We start from the raw sequence: 14,155 nt of genomic DNA on the forward strand, positions 1-14,155 counted from the left end.
TACCTTGCAAATTCTAACACAAAACCAACAGTGCACTCCTTAGGAAAAATAGCTTGCATTCTTTTCCTGTTTCAAATAATGTTTTATAAGTTGTGGGATGTTGACTCGTCTAGCTAAACTAGCACTCTGGACTTAAGCTGAACCCCGTTATGCAATGGTCCTCTCTGCCATCCTCAAAGACTTACTGGTTGCATTCAAACTTGCTCAGACAGGTTGTGATAAATATTATTGAAAGCCCTGGGTGTAACTACCGCCCTTCTCTTGGAAGAGCCATAGGAGATAGCTCAGCAAAGCCAAGTTAAACTCAAATCAAAGGCATCCACAGGCTTGAACTCTTTGGGTGGAGAGGTTTTGCCACGCTCTGTGTTGAACTGATCCCTGAGTGTGTGCGTGACAGAGCAGCAAGAGGGAAGATGAGGGGGAGCGGAGTTAATCAGTAACGCCAAGGAAAAGCTGACAGTTCAGCTGAAGTATTTAGGGAAGTAGCGTCTTTCACATTTGTGCAAATAAACAGCATAAGCCAAAATGTGACACAACATTCCTTACCCCCCTATCAGCCTCTCCTCACACGGAGCTGTAAGAGCTCACACTGTTATCCACCCACTTCCATCGAATGGTGCAACGGCGCATAACATGTGTGAATCAACCACAAACGTGCTTTAGGAAAGCTTGTGACAAATGCAGCATGAAACACACGAGCAAGCGATATGTTTTGAAGCTACGATGTTTACTAGGAGCTGGTGGTACTACCAGCTACAGCAGGGGATTGCACCTTCCAGGCTGTAAGTGTGATTATGATTACTTTCAGATACAGCCCAAGGATGTGCGACATGATTGCAGCTGCGGAGGTCACTCCTTTAGAAACCTTACTTTCTCAAAAGACTGAGGAATGACAAAAAACAACCACCATTTCTGTTTTTTTATTATTATTATTATTTATTTTTTACTATTCTCCCCTTTCTAAAAGCATTGCTTTTGTTTTATATTTCTGTTTCTTGATTTTTTTTTTTTCTGAATTAATCTCTGCATATTATTTACTTAAACAGTGGCTGACTAGCATTTTTAAGATCAATCAGTGCTCTTTATCATTTAATGCTATTTAAATATGCTGCTTGGCAAGGGTTGGCTTTTGATACCTCCTTCTCACCCAGCACTGAAAGTGTTTCTTAACCCATATCTGTTGTAGATTCAGCCTTGTCTTTGGGAAACTCTTTGCTGTAATTGTCTTGAAACAGAAAACATATAAATTAAAATAATTTGTACTTCTCCCATCTGGCAGTAGGAAAAGGTACATTTAAAACTACATGATGAATTTTAAATGACTGATTCTTAATATATCTCATGTAAGGTCTTGCCTTTTCTTTCCTTTTGACATAGGAACATATCCATTAATGTTCTTGATTAATGAGAGGATGGGTAAACTGCAGCCTTCTGGTATATTTTACAATACTTCAGCTACATAAAGCAATTGTTAAGTGCAAATTCATCAGTTTGACTTCTCCAGCTCATGTCTTTATTACAAATGAGTAACAAATTAGGCATATCTAGGTGTTACTGAGGAAGTGAAGGAACCCTATGAAATTATATGTCTCAGAGGCTTGTCACATGGTAGGATTGATTGGTATTTTGTTATTTGCATGTTGACTCCTAATGTTTACCATACAGCTGGAGTCCATAGACAGATGCGTTGCTCCCACTGGATAGCAATGCTCTCTTATGTCTGAAACAATAGATAGTGAAAACAATGTTCCTTCGCTATCTTTTTTTCTTTTTGTGTACCCTAAGGGATGAAAACATCTCATCTATCAAGAGTTTATGCAGTCTGAACCATTACTGGGGAATATTATAACAGTGGAATTTAATAGCCTTGTTTTACTTGAATCAATATATTTATACTCATATGAATATCAAGAGGATTTTATTTTTTAAACAGATGCAAAAGGGTCAATAGTTGATTTTTTACATCACGAATAAGGGTAGGGTGATTTGTCTGTTCCTTTTCCTTGTATTAGCCTCAAGATGTTAGGAACACTCTTCTGACCTTTGCTGGTTCTACTGCAGAAGAGCCCCATGAACTTTATTTAAAATGCTGAATATTTAGCACAGACATTTTCTCTGAAGTATGGATTAACTACTGCATTTCAAAGGTGCTCATAAACTAACTAATTATATAAATAAAAAAATCTGGCTTTAAATCCTTTTTCTCCTCAGTTGTCCATCATTTTGAGTCTTGCAGTGTTGTTTGCCCTTTCTCGAGATTTTGAATACACCAGACTTCTCAAAATTTCCTGCTGTTGCAGTTCCCCCACTGAGGAAATCTGTATCTGTAATTCCATTGTTTAGCAACAGCAGTAACTGGAGAGTGAAAAAGAGTCTCTGAAATTCAACCTACAATGCCAGCCAGATCTGATCTAAAAGAAGTTAGAGAACCTGATGCAGAAAACATCTGTCTCCAGAAACATGTGTCTCCAGAAAACATGTCTGTTCATACCAGGAGAACTTACCTTGCCTTCCTGTCTAGACTGTTCATCTCCCTAAAATTTCAATGTCAGACAAATCCAACAAACAGACTAACAGATCCCAAACTGATCAGTGTTTTACATTAATAAGCAGGGTGAAACACTGATTCTGATGACTGTTATGGGATGGTAACCACTAGCAAAAGAGGAGAGCAGATAACTAGAGGTGGTAACACCCTCTTTGATTGCTCCACATGAGTGGTCCAGCCTTGTCTGGAGATTCATGGAAGAGGCAGGAGACGTTCCACATTCACTTTTGGTAATGCTGATAGAGCTGGTTAAGCAGTAGCAAGGAAAGAAGATTCTACTGAACTGTTTCTCTCCTGAGATAGCTCATTTCATGGTTTTGGTAAGTCTGTCTCTTTGTAGACAGTTTGTGGACTCCCTTTGTTAATTGCATGGGTCTGTCACAGAGAAGGCAGAAAACAAATCTAGTTCAATATCACAGAACTGGAAAGAGTAGCTGTTCTGAGGTAGTGGCTCTCAGGGGACTAACAAAGCATTTCTTCCGTTAACTTCTAATAACTAGCTTTAAAGTGGTGTGTGTTTCTTTAATTCATTCTTCAAATGCATTCCCCAGATGTCAAGTCCTAAGCACAACAGGCAATAATCCAAATTACTAAATTAAGAACAAAACTTGGCCATAACTTTAGGAAAAAAAATCAGACTTCAGATTATTTGCAAACAGCTCACATGAATGCATCAATGCCAAAACCACCATCATCACCTTTTCCAAACAGCCATTTAGCTTTGTATTATTATCAAATACTTTATGTTGATAACTTAATTTGGACTTCAGTGATTTACTGCACCAAATGTGGGCTATGTTATTGCAGTCCCTAGGCAATAAAACCCAGCTGATCACCCAGAAACAGCGGTAGAGTCACCCATGAGGTTGCTAGCTAATGGTCTGACACAAACTGAAGTGCTGTTAGCTACCTAATAAACACATTTTTCATAGCAGATTTACTAATAAGGACACCACTAAAAAGAACATCTCTTAATCGTATATAATACCACTGATGTATTTTTAGTGCAAAATAAACAATCTTTTTACCCAAAACAAAAATTAAGTATCCACTCAACTAAAAGTACAACCCATTTAATACACTCTAAGAATAATTGTACAGTATGTTCAAAAGTCTGTTGAAATAAATAAATTCTGGCACTTCCCCCAAAATAACACTTCAACGAGCCTGTGCTTGTCGGCAGCTGCTTGCATTGACATTATGGAAGGAGGCAGCTAGGTGGAGGAGTTAATGTTATAGCGTTCAAGGTAATGCAGCCACCATCCTGGGTGGAAGAGGTCCTTACCTTTATGCTCTGCAAAGAGGTTTGTTGAATCACTGAGATTACTCACAGGATATAAAGTTGAACACCTAAGTAATTATTTGTAAGTCCATCACCACATGCCTCAGGTTTTTCTAGGCTGTTCTGTTTTTCTGCTATGGTTACGGTCAACAATGATTTTCAGCAGTTAAGCTAGGATTTTTTTTTTGTCCTGTGGGGCTTTTTCCACTAGAATTACCTTAGTCTTAGAGATCTTACCAAATATGTAAGCACCCTTAGACTTGTAACTCATAACTAAAAGTAGTAAAATACCCTTTCTAACAGTACATCAGTAAGTCGGGCACATTCTGATGCCCCTCTCTGCTCCAGTCTTGGGGACCCCTTGGCCCCCTGGCCACAGCAATCCTTTAGTGAACCATTGCCCTTGGTGGTCTGTGTGTAATTATCTCACTGAAAGTATCCTTCTGACCCACACAGAATTGTTGTGTACCCATTTGTTCCTCAGAAAAAATCCCCAGAACCCCAGCATGGCTGAGGCTGGCAGGCCCTCAGGAGCCCAGCAGCTCCAGCCCCTGCCCAAGCAGGGACACCCAGAGCAGGCTGCCCAGGGTGGCTTTGGAAGATCTCCAAGCCTCTCCTCATGGGAGAGGTGCTCCAGTCTATCATCTCACAGCCCTTCATGGACTCCCCCCAGTATGCCCATGTCTCTGTCGTAATGGGGAGCCCAGAAGTGGGCCCAGCATTGCAGGTGAGGCCTCACCAGCGCTTGGCAGAGGGGAAGGATCACCTCCCTCAGCCTGCAGGTGATACTTTGCCTCACCCAACCCAGAACACCATTAGCCTTCTGGGCAGCAAGGACAAGCTGCTGGCTCATGTTCACCAGGACCCTCAGGTCCTTTTCTGCTTTCGAACAAGTACAGGAAGAAAAGAAAAGAAAATGCTATCAGATTAGATGAGCTTCTTTATAAATTTCCAAACTGGTAGGCTGGAGAGCTAAGTAGATTGTATAAATGCCATCCTCACAGGTTAGTGAGAAGGAAATGGTACAAAGTTTTAATAAAACAGAAAGCCACATTTCTGCTGAGGGAGCACATTACACATTTTGTGGCTGTTAGTAACATTAAGCTGCTATGGGGAGTCAGTAGGGACTTGCTCAATCTGACATTAAATGTGTGTCAGAGTCCATACCCTAGGTGTGACAGACCTTGTGTTTCAAGTGCTGGAGCATGCTGCTCAAAGGGAATGTTTTAAGCACGTAGTGTAAGGGTGATTATTTTTGCTTACCAATCTCTTCCAGCTGCTTTAAAGCCTGTAATGGAAGTGCTAAAAAGACTCCAAATACAGTTTTGTACCTTTTTAACAAAAATGAGATCCAGCACCAAGACTGCACGTCTCCAGCAGAGGCAGGCTGGACGCTCTGCGTTCAGCCCACTCCTCCGGAATAAGTTGGAGAGTTTGAAAAATTTCTAGCCCTGTAAAAGCAATGTTTCCTTGATGTCATCTTCCCTGTCACAGCATCGACGTACCAGCCCACGTGGGAGGCTGGTGGCGTGATGGCCTGGAGGGTGGTATAAATTTATCAGAAGGCAGCTGTTTGCTGCTGGGTGCTGTTTTTGTGGGGGGAGAGATGGGCAGTCCTGCAGCTGCCAAGCCACACCACTTGCTCCTTGCAGAGGCTGTCCCCGAGGTGGCCGTGGAGCTGGCTGAGCCCTTGGGCATGTGAGCGGCAGGAGGACAGCTCCGGGCAGCCAGCTTGCAAGCGGCCACACCGGCTCTGGGGAACGCTGCCTGGAGCGGCAGTGTTTGGGGATTTTTAAATTAGCTTTAGCAAAGCAGATTTATGATTTTTAGAGGGAAAATGTGGATATTTCAATAGTCTGTGGACTAGCAAATAATTCTTGAAAATTTTAAATAGAAACAAAAACTGTTTGCATTCTAGCCACTATAGCCCATATTTCCCCAAGCTTTAATTGCTTAGATAATTGTGGGAAAAGATGTGAAATCCTCTTTGAGTAGGGCTTTTTCTCCAAATGAGTGCCAGGATGAGCGCTAGGAAACCCCCTTCAGTCAACCTTTCTGGGTCAGCTCCTGCAAAGTAGTCCCCAGGCAGCTAAGGACATGACTCACGTTACAGCAGCTGCAGAGTAACTGAGCTAGACACATGGTGGAGCCAGTTTTGGGGAGAGGAAGGTCAAAACATCCCGAAAGGTGCTGCTGGCGTTAGGAGGAGATGTTGCCCCCCAGGCTGCTTGTGCTCTCCCAGACAGAAGTGAGCAGCAGGCCTGCACACAGAGAATGGGCCCAGTTCTCAGCAGGGGAGGGATTTAGCAAAGGTGAACAGGAGGGCTTGGATGCCGGTGGGCACAGGACCCCAACCACAGACCCAACAAAACCGTAAGATTTGTGAACTTTTTTTCATTTTCTTGGTGCATGAACACCAGGGCTAATTTCCACCTGGAAAGTATTTCCCCAGGACTTAAGACACAGAGCAAGGATGTGCTTGTGACGGCTTCTACAACCACCACCCTCTGTGACCACGAAGCATCTGGCCCGCAGCATCGCGTGTTCCCAGCAGGAGCAGATGGCTGCAGCAGCTTTTGGGGGGAAATTTCCACATTCACTGGGGGAAAATCCTCCCAAGGCTGCTGGTTCTCAGGCAAGCAGTACGGAGCCGCCGTTTGGAGGCTAGGCCCGCAGGTGGCAGCACGGCACCATCGCAGAGTCGGAGAATGGCTCGGGTTGGAAGGGACCTCAAAGATCATCTCTTTCCAACCCCCTGCCATGGGCAGGGATGCCACTCACCACATCAGGTTGCCCAGGGCCTCATCCAGCCTGGCCTTGAACACCTCCAGTGCTGCAGGCACCGCGCTCCTTTCTGCAATTGCCCATCTCTGTCTTTCCCCTCGAGGTGACCACGTATTCACACCCCTGTCCCAACCAGACACTTCATTTTAAGGGAGCAACACTTGTTTCTGCTGAAGTCTCATTCCAGTTATCCTTTTTTTTTTTTAGATTTTTTTTTTTTTTTTAGAGAGAGGACTAAAGGGCTGCGAGCCGTGAGTGAGCACAATGGGCATCCCTTAGGGAAAGGGAGTAGCGGAGATGTTGTTAGTTCCTATTGAGGGGCGATGCCAAAACTTCACAGGATCGGGCTTTACATGACCGGACATATTTAGCATTTCAGCAGTACTGTAAGTGAGGATGTGCCTTTTCCTGTGATTGTCAGACTTTGATGGAACTCTTGGTATGTGATGAATAATATTACAATACTGTACTTTCTTAAACGTAGAGGACATAACAAAGGCCCACCCACAAAGGTCAGATGGGTCTGACTCACTGTTGTTAAGAGTTATGAGACTTCCATTTATTATAACAATGACTTGTTTAAATAATGAAGTCAATGAATTTCTTGCCTTTGTGGAAGTTGTCATTTTACTATGGAAGGGACAATGCAGAGTTTTGGAGTCTAGCTAAAAACATGGGACAGATACTATTGGATTAGATGGTCATTTAAGATAAATTAAAGCCACTGATGGAAACAGTGGAATATTATTTACATTCACTGATTGTGTGTTTACTAGCTACCCCGTATATTTGGAAACAGAAATATGTCTTTAAAGTATGCTTGCTAATAACCAATAATCTTAGAGATTACATGAAGCGATAACACCATTAAAATTAAATATTGTTAGATATTTTGCTTTCTCATTTTATCACAGTGAATCACCTTAGACAAAAATTACAGTTCTCATTTTTATATCACTTTTACTCTCCAGAGCTCTTGGAGAAGCACAGTACAGGTCCACTGTATTTGTATCTACATTGCATTGGAACATTTATGGGGATCTCATCAGGAGAAAAAGAGCTTGAACGACCATCACAAATAGCAATGAAATCATTATTAATGAAAGAAATTAACAAAAAGCAATCTCTATTTTTTTTTTTTTAAAGATAATCTTATGCATTTGAAAGCCATTTGTGTGTAATTAGGTTCCCAGTTTTACTGATATGTTCACTTAAACCCAGATCTTCATAGAATCATCAGGGTTGGAAAAGACCTTCAAGATCTAACCATCAATCTGACCTGAGTCCCATTGATAAACCATGTCCCTTAATGCCAAGTGCACACATCTCTTGCATTTCAGTTTTGAAATCTAGGGCAAGTCCATGGGCAAGTACCTAAATATCCTGTTGGAGTCAGACATTCATCTCCTGATAATACAAACTCATTAATCTCTACCTAACTCTGTTACAGTGAAAAGTCTGTTTGTCAATCTATAAAAGAAAAAAGCAATGAAAGGCAAAACTTCTTTCTCACCTTTAAATAACAAAAGTGGGCAGAAAGCTTACATCCAGCAGTGTGAAAGATATCAGCCAAGTCCAGATTGATTTATTACAGAACAGCCTGTGAGTAGATTTAAGAATCGTCTGGGACTGCATGTGTGTATTATATGACTTTTCTTTCATGCTTGCGTGAGAGAACCATATCAGCTCACATTACACTATGTGGTACTGATGAAAGTGCTGCATAACTGAAGCAAAAGATTTCAGCAACATCTATCAGTTAACAGAAAAGCTCAAAAAAGTAGGAAGAACAATGCCTGAAAGTGACTTCCCAAATTATTTTTCAGATCTCTGCCATTTTTTCTTCTCATGCTGAAGGGGAGAGGGCAGGGTTCAATACAACATCAGAATGAGTCTAAATCTTGTTCACGATTGATTTTGCTGTCTTACTTACATAACCCACCTAATCCTGCCACTCAGCTCTGTAAATCACAGCCCACAGCCTTCTCCTTAGGCATCAACCCCAAGGATCATGATGAAAAGAAAATCTCATTACTGATCAGCAGAGCAAGTGATAAAGAATGGAAAGTAAAGAGAATTATAACTTTGCCACCTAGATTGAATCAATTTTATCTTCATTTTTGTCCCATGTTTATTCTTACACACACAAAAAGGTAGTGCCAGGGGGAAGGGGAATGAAGCAGAACTGGGATACAGTGACCAGAGGAGCTGGAGGCCTGGACACCATGCTTATTCCTGTATCCCAGTTAAACCCACACATAAATAGAGAGGATTTACAAAGAGATATTAAAGTCTCCAAAAGAGAGGTCTCATGGGCATATCCTGGCCAGTAATAGCAACGTGAAACACTTCTAAAAAATCTACCCTTATTTATTAGACCTAAGTAGAAGCTGAGTTCTTCTGACAATTTATCCCTAATTGGGAGACTGAGCATCTGGGAAATCTGACCCTGCACACCCTCCCTTGGCACCCGGGAGGTGTGGTTTTGTCTTTGACTCTGTGTGGAAAGCAAGGGCAGTGCTGAAAATATTCACAGGGGGCAGAGACAGGCCTCAATTCAGTCACCCGGGCACTGAAACTGGCTGGGGTTTTATGCAAGCAAATTCGGTCTTGCTTCTTCAGACAGTTGCTTTCTGGAGGTAAATTTGCTCTGCACTGAGAGTGCAAGGAGAGATGGTGACTGAGCGTGTGGGGAGGAGGAAGGAAGCACAAGCAGAAGGCAGCCGGTTGTTCGCAGGAGCCTCTCAGGGTGTTTGGGGAAGCGGTGCTGTCTGCTGTCCTCGGGCCACCTGCACCCAGAGAACAGCTCCCCTGGGGGAAGAGCTGAGCCAGAGGCTCAAACCAGCCCCTGCAAACTTCAAGGTCTCCTGGTGGTGGAGCACCATCCTGCCTCTGCTGTCCGTCCCTGTAGAACTTGGTCCAGCCCCTGGCAGAGCAGCGGCCTGGGACTGTTGTTCCAGCTGGATAGAGGCAATGCCATTAGAGCACGCATGACCCCACCTCTCTTCGACCAGCTCTGATTAGGAACCTAGTCTTTTGCAGCAGTAGCAGAACAAATGCAATCAGGAAGGCCACGTGAAATCAATTTCTGTTTAATTATTCATTGCCTATCTCTGTGCTGTACTGAGGAAATCATTCAAAACCCTGTAATACCCAGCTACTTTCAGCTGCCTTCCTGAAGGTAAAGCATGTGACTCTGCTTTCAATTGCTACTGTAAATATACAATTATTTATAAACTACCTCACAGGGACCATATGGTCCTCTTTTGAATAAAAATGCACAGACAGAACCAAAAAAATCTGTGAAAGAGAGGCATAGTAAATTGATACGTAGCATACCATCTGCTTCCATGTGCGAATGATGTTATAACAAACTGCAGGAGGCACAGCTAAGGCAACTGGAGAGAGCCAACTCCTTTACGGTGTTTGCAGATCTTCTGACGGTCTCCTGCCTAGTATCAGTTTTGTGTTGTCATTTGCTGTGGCACTACACCAAGAAAGCCATATTGGCTAACTTCTGCATGCTTAGGACTGACACCCATCTGTGGCTTCCTCTGATTAGCTAGTGAACACCCCAGAGTTTGATTCCGATGGCTTTGACTTTTAAGAGGTTTGTAAAACACACTGGGTATTACCAATCAACCAAGCTAAAGTTTAAAATACGTCTGACAATGTTCATCCTGTAAAATATCAAGAAAACTGATGTAAGGCTTCTCATTGTTGAAATATTTTCCATGTAGAACTGAAACTTGTTACGGATTTGCTCAGAGGATGTTAGAATCACATTTGTGTTAGATCTCACCTATGCCAAAGGACTCATGAAGGTTGCACATCTCTACTTTTTATTAGCACTGTTTTAATATCAGGATGCCGGAGCTGCATGTGTCAAATGGAAGCATTTGAGCAGAGCCTTCACCGTAGCTGTTGTTCTTGATGCCATGCAGGTTGTGGTGTGTGACCTTGCATGAGTCGCTGGTGATAAAAGTAGGGGGCAGCTCAGCAAGAGCAAAAGGGCAGCACAGGTGGCTATGGATGTGAACGCGTTGCCCCTGTATTTTGTTTGGTATTACAGGAGCCAGACTGTTGGCTGTCCCTCAAAAGCACGAAGGAAATGCTGAAAAATGATGGCTTTATTATGGCATGAAAAGAGTGGGGTGGATGACCAGTGGGACTGCCCACCCTAGCACCAGCACTGTGTGCCTGGCCGTGGTTTGGTGAGCTGGCCTGGCACACGCAGCACGTTACTTCTGCTCTTGCATGGTCAGGAGCTAGGCTGGGGGCTGGGGAGCCAGCCCTGCCCATTCCGTCTGCTGCGAGATGTGGCCCGGGCACGTGGCCATGGCTGGAGCCTCAGGTCTGCACTGCCCCAGCGGGAATCCAGCTGTGGTCACACCAGCCTGGGGCAGGGAGAAGTGCATAAATTATTTTGTAAAAGCTCAGAAAATAAGAATTTTCAATAAAAAGGCAGAAGGAATAAACATTTTTAATAAAAAACACAATGCACATTACCTGAGTTATTACAGTATTATTCATAATAAAATTATTATTATCACTAATATTATTAAAATGCATTCAAATTGTTCAGGTTTTGACACCGAAATTCCAACCACAGGGCAGACGTTGAGTCAGACAGAAAATGACAGAAGTGTTAAAAAGGGAGATATAAATAACTGATTTATCTTACACTCTTCCTCTGCCCTCCTCTGGGCACCCAAATGCAGAGCAGCAGCTTCCCTTGCCTGGGCAGCTCTGAGGAAGTGCTGGGTCTCCTGTCTGCACTTTCTTCCTTTGCAGCTTCTTTTGTGCCTCACTGCAGAATACACTTGAGCAGAGACTTCACCATCTCTGCTGCCTGTGCATTGGAGGCACTTTGAGATTCTGTGCTGAGAAATAACGGTATGAAATGCTGAGATAAAAGGGTAACACATTACTGAAAATGAAAGCGTGACTCATCAAGGGATTATATTTTAATGCAAAGCTTTCTGACCCTCTGTCAGTCCTTCCTTCCTTCAGCCAGTATTAAGGCTGCATGTGCAAGGACCATTTTCCTTTTGCTCCCCTTCTAGGTTTCCCAGGTGACACACAGCTCACTGGAGCATCTCTTTAGAGGGTCTACCAAACTCCTTTGGCTCTAAAGCAGCCGAGATAGAAGATAGTCCTTCTAAAAGCACCATCTGCTGACTTGAAACAGAAAAAGCAGGAGGCACCCACTGTCTTGCAGACTTGTTAAGGCCATAACAAGTAACAGGAGCAGGGCTGCTAAATGACAAGCACATATGAGAGTTGTAGTATGACTATTTTTTTTCAGCTGTCAAAGCAAAACACTCAGTATCTATTTTATCCCAGACCTAACACCATGAAAAATGCTGAGAGTAGTGCTGAGGATTGCACTAGACCCTAGTTTCCTTCCTGGCAAGGTGGTTTTGTTCCACAGGCCCATCCGCAGGAACTCGTACGCTGCAGTTTCTGCAAGTTCAGATTCAAAATGACAGTGCAGGAAGAAACACTTCTGGTGACCTAGTTTAACCAGTGTTAAGAGCAGATGCATTTTCTACAGCATGCAGTGTTGCTGCAAAGCCTACTGGGATAGTGCTGAAATGCTGGTGTCCGTGCTGATTTGCCTCTCCATTGGGTAATTTGTGTCAGGGGTTAGCCTGCGTGTGTAGGCCACAAGAAGAAAGTCATACAACTGATGATTTTCTTCTACAGCTGACAGAATACCTTGAGTTTGAAGGGAACCACAAGGATCATCAAGTCCAGCTCCTGGGTCCCCAAAGGACCACCCCAAAATCAGACCATGTATCTGAGAGCATTGTCCAAACGCTTCTCGAACTCCAGCAGGCTCAGTGCCATGCCCACTGCCCTGGGCAGCCTGTCCCGGTGCCCGACCACCCTCCGGGTGCAGAACCTTTCCCTAACCCCCAGCCTGACCCTCCCCTGTCCCAGCTCCATGCCGTCCCCTCGGGTCCTGTTGCTGTCCCCAGAGAGCAGAGCTCAGCGCCTGCCCCTCCGCTCCCCTCTTGAGGGAGCTGCAGGCCGCCATGAGGCCTCCCCTCAGCCTGCTCTGCTCTGGGCTGAACAAACCAAGGGACCTCAGCTGCTCCTCATACATCTTGCGCTCCAGGCCCTTCACTATTTTTGTAGCCCTCCTTTGGACACTTTCTAACAGTTTTATATCTTTCTTTTACTGTGGTGCCCAAAACTGCACAGAGTGCAGAGCATTGTGGAGAGCAAAGCAGGACCATCCCTTCCCTCAACCGACTGGCAATGCTGTGCTTGATGCACCCCAGGGTACGGCTGGCCCTCCAGCCGCCAGGGCACACTGCTGGCTCATGTTCAGCTTGCTGTCAACCAAAATCCTCCAGATCCCATTCCGTGGGGCTGATATCCAGCATCTTTTGCCCCAGTCTGTACGTATAGCCAAGGTTACTCCTTCCCAGTTGCAGAATTTGTCACTTGTTCTTGTTAAACTCCATATTGTTGGTGATCACCCAGCTTTCCAACCTATCTAGATCTTTCTGCAAGGCCTCACCACCCTCAATGGAGTCATCAGCTCCTCCCAATTTGGTATCATCTGCAAGCTCCTGGAGCTCCTACAACTCCATTGTGGTGGTTTTCATTCCTTCCAACGTTCTCCTCAGCAGTACAACATGGGCATCCTTTGCTATTTGTTATCCTGCCTGTTGGTTGATTATCAACGTCTTTTACAGAGTCACTTTGAATAATATTTTTCATTTCATACCAAGGTCAGAATCAATAAAATACAAATCCTACAGCAGCAATAAAAGATAAAAAGTCTTAAAGCCTACCTAACATTCCTATCAATCCCCCTCAAAGCAATTGACGTATACCTTAGTAGAGAAGCTTTGAGGAAGTTCTTCAGATTGTGCAAATCTAAAGCATTTAGCCTGATTGTATAAAACTAAGGCTGATTCCACTGACCACAGTGAACTTCAACCAGTTTGTAGCAGGCTGTGAACCTTGGAAAGTCTGTTGAAGTGATGTCTGGAAGTAATCTTTTGTGTATGTAATCAGTAAATTAGTCTGGTCCCTTTCAGTAGTATCCTTACCACTTTGTGGTGGCTCCCAGTGACCTTTGTGAAAAAAGCTCTGTGCCAACACAACGTCTTTGTGGCTAAATTTTTTTGCTAGTAAAACACAACATTCTTAATGGCATCATTGTTAACAGTTAACGAGCTCCTCATTCTCTGAAAACATACAGCATTTGTATATGGCTGTTGTACAGCTTATTGTAATTAGATTGTGGGTTCATCCTGATCTTCCTGAAGGTCCCTGAGACCAAATATTTGCTGGGCAGAGCAGTGGTGAGGACACGTGAAAACTCTTGCGGCTTTGAGCCACAGGACTTCCCAAAGTTAGTACTTCCCCAGCAAGGTAGCAGAGGTATTATGGACTCTGTGCTGGGACAGTGCTTCCTTTGGTGCACCTCTACAAAATAGCAGGGCTGGAAACACTGCAGGTTCTTCTTGTGGGTAAGTGCCCTCGCCACCTCCGTCCCCATGTGAAAAGCACAGCTCTCG

This window comes from Aythya fuligula, chromosome 1 (assembly GCF_009819795.1).
Source record: "Aythya fuligula isolate bAytFul2 chromosome 1, bAytFul2.pri, whole genome shotgun sequence".
NCBI classification, from domain to species: domain Eukaryota; kingdom Metazoa; phylum Chordata; class Aves; order Anseriformes; family Anatidae; genus Aythya; species Aythya fuligula.